Raw genomic sequence first — 10731 nt, 5'->3', positions numbered from 1 at the left:
ACCAGAATGACCTACTTGCACTTTGTTTTTCCTGCAGGCCTGTGATGATTATGTAAGAATAATAATAAATGTTATTTTGAGTTATTTTTAGTAAAAAATAATTTTTAAAAATCTATCAATGAAATGTTAATACTGTAGTTTTAGTTAGACAGAAGTCAAGATACAACAAGCTAAAATGTCAAGAATAGGCAGTGTTCTCCATCACAATATAATTCAGTATATCATTCTCATCATTCTATGAGCACATATATTGGGATATTAACATTACATGATTGCAAGGTTAATGTGATATAATACTCAGAAAATAATGCAATTTGTGAGCCAGATTATCAGTTGTCTCAACAGAAATCGGTGAGTAAGCCAAAGACATGGCACCCCTATTGTCAGTGTCATTGGAGCAACATAGGTCTTTCTACTTTGCTAGCCCCAGCTATAATCTTGGCACAATGGTGCCACTGGTGGTTTGCACAACTTCTGCTATGAGTGCGAACCACCAGTGATTTCATAATGCCTCTCTAAATAAATAAGGGTCAGATTAATTAAAAACAATGTCAGATATGCAAATGATGATTATAATAATTACTAAATGCAAGTGTAAAATTATAACATCATATATTACAATTGAAAACATTATGATCATTGGACCATTCCTGCTCTGATTTAAATGTAAAAATAATCTATTCACAACTATTATGATAATACTATATTGTATAATGTTGAGATTTTGGAAAGGAACTTAAAGAGAATAAGTGGCCAAGCTCCACTGACTTGCAAGGGAAGTTGGGCACCTAATTACTTTAGGCAACACAGAAAATCTAGCTTAAACGTAAAAAATTTTTGCATTTTACACAGATGATCTATAAATCTATTTTTGTGAAAAGGATGCCCCAAAGGTCATAACCAGGGATCCTAGTTTTCTGTTCACCACAGAAAACCGTGGAAAAATACAAAATCCACATTTTTCCATGACCCACTGAAAGCATGGTGGCGTCCCATGAAAAGTGGTACCATTTCTGGTCTCTTTTATTTTTACCATAGTTTTTACCTCTCAGTCAATCAGCAGCAGGAGTAGGGACAGGGGCGAGGGGTGCTAACTGGCTGAGACAAAAAATGTGACAAAAATAAAATGGCACCACTCACCGGGGGATGCCACTGTGTTTTCAAGAGGTTGTGGAAAAATGCAGATTTTTGTGTTTTTTAAATGGAGGGGTTTTTTTTTGTTTTTTTACCACAGAAAATGAGGATCCCTGGTCATAACAGAAGATGGCAAACTGTTGGTTTTATTTTGCGTTTATATAGTATGTGTAAGTTAATATATATAAATACAGCAAGTATCATTTAATATCTTTATGCTATATATATTAGTACTATATACATTATATATTAAAACACTATTTACTATAGTAAAATATATATAATATTGACTATACATTGTTATTATTATATATTCAGTAACATTTATCTGACATTATAAAATATTATGCAATATTTGCAGATCAGTGCACTGGTAATTATAATAATATATAGATGTAGTTTACATATTGTGGACTACAACCAAGTCCTCAATAGGATAAGAATTGATAGGATGAGAGTAAGATGATCAGGACGCCGAGTATGAATGGCTTTAAAATTATTTTAAAATACTGAATATTTGAGTAACCATTTCTAGAGTTATTTCTTTATTGATGCAAAACTAAAGAGAATGTTATCAAATATGTAATGTTATTAACAAAACCATGATTTTCTTGCTTTTGGAGAAGTGCAATAAAGTATTTAAAATACATTACTATCGAGGGAATAATTGGCATTTGAGGGAATTGTCATATTTAAAGTGATAGTTATTTTGTAGTTAAATCCACAGATCAAACAAGGAGGGTAGCACCATTATTCAAACAGTAGAGATGAAACAATTATAATTATGTCTAAAAATTCAGTCTTATGTTCAATACAGTAAAAGATCCATTTCACCTAAAGGTGCGTATATACCACATCACCTGATTCAAAGCAGTGACCTTCTTGATTCAAATGCAAAATATCTATTCCTGTTGCAGATGAAATTCACCAGGACAAAATGTTCAATAGAAAGATTAAATTTCCAGTGGGGCAGAAAGATATTTGCCAGTATCTCATTACAGCTTTGATACAAATGTCCTGGATTTCAATCAGTGCTGAGATAGAATGGCAATAATCCAGTAGTAAGACTAGCCGAAGCTTTGTTTCCTGCAACATTATGCAGTTTTTCCATCTAAAATAAAATCTTGTAAGATTTCCAAGAGGAAAGAAATAGAAGGAAATAACCTTCTAGTCATTTTAACGTCAGATATATGATGCATTTAGTGATGTCTGCCTGATAACTTTGCACCAGGAGGCGAAGGTGACATCATTTACATTTTTCCAGCTTAAATGAAAAGTGCTGAATTCCTTGAACTGTAAGTGTCCCATCAATTCTTCCATCCTCACTGCCCCACCTCCCATCATTAACACAGCATACCCACTCTATCTGATGCATTTGATCCTTTACAATGAGAAGTAATTTGCCTTCTTAATGGAAATGTATGAAATTTGCTTTAACAGGTTTTATGAGTTTAAACGACAGGTCCATGGAACATTTCCATCTTCAGGGAGGTCATCTTTCACCCATAAGATGCACAAACATTTTCAAATAATTTAAAAGGTTTTCTGCTAAACATTATTTGATCAAGGGAAATAGCATAGTTTTGTAGGTAAACCACAAAACCAGGACGTGGAAGTCTCGCATTCTACATCTCTCTGACACTTGAATGGCTATTTGACCTTGGAAAAAGTCTATTTGACCTTGGAAAAAGTCATATAACTGTTCCAATCTGTAAATCTGGGGCATAATTATCTCAGAAGAATGCTGTGAGGATCACTTAGTTTATGAGGTGCTATGGTGTGGCTGCCATGGCAAAATATAGAAGTGTAATTAATTTACTTCTTTTCCTATTACAAAAAGCACATTGTACATGGCATGAATCTGATTTAAATAGCAATCATATAGATTGCCTTCCAGTTAGATGTGAATTAATTTATCCCTTCCCCCCAACACACACACTGAAATAATTATATTTATTTCAGAATTTATACTTATTTCTACATTTACAAACGAAGGTCTACAGGGAATAAAGAATCTGCTTCTGTACAAGGGCACGGCAAAACCCCTTGACTTCAGCAAGAGGAGGATCTGGACCTAAATCAATTGCTTGGGGCCTGAACTGGAAAAATAATCCAGTTTTTCACATTTTCTGTTCTGTAATATATACACAGGCATTCCAAACTATTAACCATGTGATACCATCTTATCTCCCATGCAAGTCTGTTCTTACAAACCAGTCAATACACCAATAAACACAGAACACTATAACTTAATAATAATTGCTGAATTGTATACCTCCATCTTTGTTAAACCTTACTTGGATTTAAAAACATGCACAATTGTTAAAATACATTACAATAATTGACCATAATCTGCCTTTGGACAAGTATACAAAGGTCAACAAACCAATACATTTTTATACACAGGGATCTATTTCTATCTATTATCCACCTATTATCTACAAGGAATGTCCTCACTATCAAAATGCAGCTACCTCTAGGGCAAAGAAAAACAACAGTATACAATTATTTTATTTGGAGTGTAAATGGAGAATTATTTATCCAAATAAAACTAAAGGGAGAGTTTTTAAATATGATGTGCCTCCACAGGCCTTACAATAAATTACACTTTGCTAGATTTTGATCCCACAAACACATCTTGAAATCCGTACTGGATCTTGCTGGCTCTAACAAGCACTGTTATAAAAAATAGATAAATCAAATTTTGATGTCATATTCAGGGACCCTCTTCTGTATGGACATTGCATAATTAAAATGCAAACACACTTAAAAAGATATTCCAGGAAATCTTCAGTAAAGACCATTTTTCCTTGGAGCTTACAGATTTTCCACATCCACTAATATCTATTGTCCTATATATTTTATGAACTGAAACAAGCAGAACACTTCCATTCACATTAGGTATGAAGCAACTGAAACAGTGACAGCAGTTAATTTGTTTGTTTGGTTTTTTTTTACCAGAAGAGGGTTGCTTAACTACACTATTCACTCAAAACCACAATGACTATTGCTGAGGGGAAAAAATGAATAAATAATATATGTATGTAAAGTGTACCAAGCTTCAATTATGCTGCACAATTAGACTGCACTGCAAAGAGAAGGGCTGAACTAAAGTCTCACTAACACACAGAGCTTTCTTGATTAAAATAACGTTTATAAGGGTTACTTCTCACATCCTGCAAAATCAGTCAGGCTGCAGCACAAGCAATTAAAACACTATATAATAAGCCAGTGTCATTATGCAAAACATGGGTGGTCAGCCTGTAGCTCAAGGGCTACAAGTGGCAAGGGCAGCCTTTGTGCGTGGCACACAGCAGATATGGGAGTGGACAGGCAATGCAACAACAAATAGGGTGGGAAGTAGAAAGAAGAGTAGCAGATTAGGCAGGGAGCACACAAAAGAGGGCAAAAAGTAGAAAACAGATTGGGCAGATTTTATCTTAATTTACAGTGAAAAAGTGAACTTGGGCCAAAGATGAACCATGCCTGCCTGACAAGGAGTGAAGTTCATCAGTACAGAAGGTTTAAAATATATGAATTTTTTTATTAAAATTTTCCTGTATAATATTTACTTGCACTTTTCTAACACATTAGAAAATGTTCACCTGAATTCACCCCAAGCACATGCAGGCATAACGCCTATTGGAGCCAATGGGACTTGAGTCTATTTATGTCACCACTGAATTTGGTCCATTCTTTATGAGAAAATATCATTTGCAACTAAAGCCTTGTACTTGTTTCACTACTGAGACTCCCCCTGAAAATCCACAGATTTAATACTCTGCCACTTAGTATAAAGGTGTGTATTCATGTTCAGTGCAAAAGACTGACCTGGTAGCTCAAAGCTGCTTAGCAGTTCTCTTATTTTCCTAATATAAGGAATGTTATGCAATAGCTCAACAATGCAAGGTTAGTGGATTTGTCCATCTCTTGTGGTGATTCTGTTCTGTTACAGTGAGTCTGAAGAGGATCACCACAGAAAAATATACTAGGGCTGTCAAACAATAAAAAAATTAGATCGCAATTAGTTGCACGATTTAAAAAACTAGTCGCAATTAATTGCGATTTTACACACACAGCTAAAAACTCAAAATTATGCACAGAAAAACTCAAATTATGCAAAATTATACAGATACTTTGTATGGTTGAGGGGTGTATGTGGGAATTTATGAAGGTGTGGGGGGCTGCGGGTGTGTGCGTGTGTGGGGTTTGGACCCCGGAAAGCGGGGTTCCCACATGCCCTGGAAGGATGCAGGGTACTGTAGCTCAGGAGTCAGAGGCAGCAGCAGGGCTGAGGGAGCTGTGACTTGGAAGTGAGGGGGAGACACAGACATACACAGATACCACCCAGCAGGTAATTTTGTGTAGGGGAAGGGGTGTGGGGGAGGGAAGGGGTGAGGAGGCAGATTGAGGCCCACAGAGTGAAAGACTGAGTGGCGCAGGGGCAAAGGTGAATGGGGCTTTGGGGTGGGTGATGGGATGGAGTCATGGCCAGACATGGGAGGGGGGAGCATGGCTCATGCCACTCCATGCACCCCCAGGGGTGGCATGGGGCAAGGGCATGTGCCCCCTGGATTAGTGCATAGGATGGAGGTGGGCTATGTGCTGTGGGCTTGGGGCTTTGCACCCCACTGCCATTGCCCTGGGAGCCATGTGACACCATGCTGTGCCTCTCACCACCAGGCAGGCAGGGGACACATGGCGCAGCCAGCATGTGGCTCCCAGGGCAAAGGCAGCATGGCACAGAGCTGCTAAAGACCCCAGACACTGGCCTGTGCTGGGTAATGTTCAGCATAAGATTTTGCGCACATGAGGATATGACTAGAGGGCCTGAAGTTTCCAGGATGCCTGAACTTCTACCTTCAATGATGCCATGACCCAGTTGCATACATTAAAATGTTTGGAGCATGCTCAGTTTACTGCAGTGACGTAATCAGTGGCGGGGAAAATATGATAATAAAGTATATGTTGTGGACAGTTATGGGAAGTCCAATTGAGATGGACTGTTGATTGACAGAATGAGGCGACTAATGACTGGATGATAAACTGACTGACAGGTGGTATGAGGAATACAGTATAAAACCTGAATGAGTCATCACCTCCGTGTGAGACTGGGGCACGCTTGTGTGGGAATGCAAGTCTGTGTGACCACAGCGCGATTGTTGTGTGCGTGGGGTGGTGCATGAGGAGAGTGTGAGAGTCTGACAGCGGAGGCACTTGACTGAGGACTGGATTGTGAGAGGGATGGTGGTGGATGCATCTCTGAGAGACAGTAAACAGTGTTTGTGTTGAGGCCAAGGATGCCTGCGTGAGTGAGGGCTCAAACTCCCAGGATATCACTGAGCTGTGGAGTGACCCTGCTATCCATGAACACACCTGCCTGACTTACCTTCCATCCTTCATGAGGGTAAAGTATTACCCACCTCTGAATCTGAGGTGCTCAGTACCCATTTGGGGAAAGGGAGAGAAAGCCTCAGTGACTGTGGCTAAGGTCACAGTAGATTTGTTATAATACATTTTCATTGAACTTTTATCTGATTGTCTTCGAGTCATTGGTATATTTGCTGTCTAGGTGGGGCCAGGCTGCAGGCCAATATCCAGGGAAGAATCCCTTTTCAGCCTGCCATCAGCAAGCTAGCAGGGCAAAGGAAGATTAACAACCTTCTGTATTTATATTTCTGAGACCCTGTGAGTCCATTCCCTCACTGCAGCCCACCTCCACCCCACGCACAAATCCAGGGGGCATGTGCCCCTCTGTCTCACAACCCGCCCCAGCCCTGGGGCTCCATTCACCGAGCCCTCACTCCCTCCCTCACTGTGGGGGCCTCCGTCTGCCCCCTCACTCCTTCCCTCTCCCATGTCTCTTCTGCCCCACAAACTTACCGGCTGGGCGGCGCTCTCCATGCCACCAGGCTGCGTTCCTGGCCACCTGCAGGCTGCAGCTGTTTGTCTGTCTCTGTATGCGCTCCCCCCGCCCCGCTGCAGCGGCCCAGAGCCCGCACCCAGGCTGCCCTGTGGTCCTCTGTGCTGCCACCACTGCCCTGCTGGATGGCCCGGAGGCAGCAGTGATGGCAGTGGAGTGGAGCCCAGGTGTGGGCTACAAAACTACATGTGCAATTAATGTATTAAAAAAATTAATGCGAACACCTATTAATACATTAATCGTAGACATTAACCACAACTGACAGCCCTAAAATATACCATAATTAATATTCTCAATTCAGCTGGTTATGCTAAACATAATTCTAAAAGAATAAAGAATTCCAAAATCTCTGCATTCATTGCCTTCTCAGGATGATTCATACTCAAGAGAATTAACTTAATAATGATCTCTGCTGAGGATTTTTAAATACTAAGAATATTCCTTTATAATTTTTCTCCTTTTCTTTTATTCACAAAAACCCCACAAAACGTACTGAGAATATTACTCCACAATATATTCTCCCAGATTCACACATGGACGAGACCCTCTAAATACAGTTCACCCCCATTCTGGACAGCAAAGGACTCAGCCACTTATTCATCAATCTTCTACTACTTCATCTAAGCCTAGAAAAGCTCCCTGGGAGTTCAACCAACAGTGGAAAATGGGCAGGCAAGCAGAATAACTGGGTGAGGATGAAAACAATTCTCATTCTGGTTCTGAGAAGAATACTGGAGGAGATAATAGAGCCTCTGGTCTAAGGACTACCAAAAGCTGGTAGCAAGGGCTGTAGTAGAACTGTATTACCAAGGAACCAAGTGTACCTAAGGGACTAGAGTGTTAAGGTGGCATAGGGCCTCCTGTGTTTGTTTTTTTTTGCGGGTTTTGCATCAATTCCTACTGATCCACCAAGCTGGGGGATGGGTCTCAAGACTTATTCCATAGGATGGAGGAGGGGTGACTGGTGCCTCCTGAGTCGGGGGGGGGGGGGCACAATTTGTGAGCAGGCCCAGGGGCGGGCCAAAAGCCCTATATCCACTCCTATACTTCTGTGTCACGGCTTAGTACCTCCTCCCTCTCCCCCACGCACACACACCACTGGCCCATGTGGCAAAAAAAAACCTGCCCCATCCTGAGCAGTGCCGAGTTGGGGGCCAATCTCGGGAGGGAACCAGTCACCTATGGGGTGGAGGAAGGGGAAAAAGAGACTGATCATTCTTCCTTCATGAGATGGATGTGGAAGGAATTTTGTGAGGAAATTCTTGCAGAAGTTTCTTCTCCAATAGTACCTACTTTCTGGTTTTCCACAGGGAAAGATCAGCTAGGTCACTTACTTTTTGGTTTCATGGATTTTCAGTTCACTGTTTCTCTCTACTGCATATTGTTGTTATGTGTTCTCTGTAATATTAAATATTTCCCCAAAATATTTAATAAAAAACTATAGCAAATGTATCCTTTTCATGAAATACATATGGGACAGTATCATGTAATTAAATGAATCATAACAGTCATATAAATGCAGGACTAAAGGGGACCTCAACAGATTATTTAATTCAATTTCTTGCACAGAGGCAGGATCAAGTAAACCTAGACTGCCCCTAATATCCATAAATAGTTCTGTTCCAGCATTTCATCAAAATTACATTTAGAAAACTTGTTCCTAAAATGTAACCTAGATCTTCTTTGTTACAAGCTAAACTGATTTCTTATGGTCCTTCCCTTGTATTCTCAACAGAGAATAACTGATCACTCTCCTCTTTATGACTATATTTTACTAATTGAAAGATTATTGTCATGTCTCCTCTTAGTCCTTGCTGTTGTTCTTAAACCCATTTGCTTTAATTCTTCATTCAAAGATCATATTTTCCAAACTTCTTGTTATTATTGTTGGGGGTTTTTTTTCCTGGATTCTCTACAGTTTGTCTACATCCTTCTACAGTGGGTGGTCCAAACAAAAAACAACATTCCAGCTGAGACCTTCCCTAATGCCAAGTACAATACAGTAATTGCCTTCCAGTTTTATATAAACCCTTCCTGTTAATACTTTCCAGAATAAGATTTCCCTTTTGTGTATCAGCATAACATTATGAAGCCTCCACTCCCCCCAAAAATTCCTGCCCAGGCATATGCATTGAAGGTCTGGTGTGGCCCTCGTGCATACACCGTGATCCAGGAAGATCAACAGTTGCCACCAATAACACTATGGACTCATAGGGCACGTCCAGACGAGTCCGCACATGCCTCTTACAACGTCTCAAACCCCTTTGAGATACTGCAAGCGAGCCCTCTCAGAGGTTGAGAGAGGCCCGGGTCACTTCCATTTTTTGAGGCTCCTGGTATAGTAAAAAAATATTAATTCATAGTGCACTACAGGCAGTGTGGCCCGGTAATAGGATACAAGTTTAAAGTTGTATGATGAACGTCTTCTTCTTTCAATCCTGTTAGTGTATCTCTGTGTCTGTATGTATAACCTCATTCGGCGATAACATCAAAAGTCTAAATTTGAGGCCCTCCGTGAATGAGAGGCCCAGGCCAAATGGCCCTCCTGGCCCCCTCTGTGATAGGCCCTGACTGAAAGAGGCACATGTGGGAACAAAAACATGTTTCCCCCACTGCGAATTTGCAGCACAGGAGCAAAATTAGACCCCCAGATATCCAGGGGCCAAAGAATATCCCAGGGGGAAAAACCAGGTCAGGGCACAGTCCCACAACATGCCCTGATGCAACAAGAGGCTCAGACCTTCCCCAGCTCCCCGTTTGTTCCCCCACACCCTTGTTCCTTCTCCCCCCACCCCCCCCAACATTCACTGGTAGTAGCAGAGAAGGAGCAGGAGGCTGGAGAGAGGAAAGGAATGTCTCCTGCTCATTTGCAGGGGCCTGTCTCCAGCCCCCTGCTTGTTTCCCTCCCAAGGCTGGAGATGAGCAGAGGAAGAGCAGGGGGCTGGAGAGAGCACGGGAATGTCTCCAGGAGCTGTCTCCAGCCGCCTGCTTGTTCTCCTACTGTCCCTAGCCTCCCAAGGCTGCAGACAAGCAGGAGAAGGAGCAAGGGGCTGAAGACAAACCCTTGGAGATAAGCTGGAGACTTCCCCTGCTCTCTCCAGCCTCCTGCTCATTCTCTGGTACCGCCAGTGAGGGTGTGGGGAGGTGTGGCTTGGAGAGCAAGCAGGGAGCTGGGGGAATGAATGGAGGATGGGGGAATGAAGGGGAGATAGGGGGAATGAATGGGGGATGGGAGAATGAACGGGGAGCTGGGGGAACAAGCCTCCTATGCATTCTCCTATTCTCTCTAGCCTCCTGCTTGTTCTCCTGCTCACCTCCAGCCTCTGGAGCCAGCGTTTTGGTCGCTTTACTAGCCGCAGCATCACATTGCAGCCTCATTGGCAGATGAGAACCTGATGGTGTTTAACACTGAAAAATGCAAGGTTCTCCACCTTGGGAGGAAAAACCTGCAGCATCCTTATAGGCTCAGCAATACTACGCTGGCTGGCACTATGGATGAAAGGGACTTGGGGGTCATGATTGACCGCAAGATGAACATGGGCTTTCAATGTGATGCTGTGGCTAGTAAAGCGACCAAAATGCTGGCTTGCATCCATAGATGCTTCTCAAGCAAATCCTGGGAAGTCATTCTCCCCTTGTACTTGGCCTTGGTGAGGCCACAGTTGGAGTACTGC

Source organism: Crocodylus porosus, unplaced genomic scaffold (genome assembly GCF_001723895.1).
Source record: "Crocodylus porosus isolate Cpor-Errol unplaced genomic scaffold, CroPor_comp1, whole genome shotgun sequence".
Taxonomy (NCBI): Eukaryota; Metazoa; Chordata; order Crocodylia; family Crocodylidae; genus Crocodylus; species Crocodylus porosus.
Note: the sequence above shows the minus strand (reverse complement) of the source record.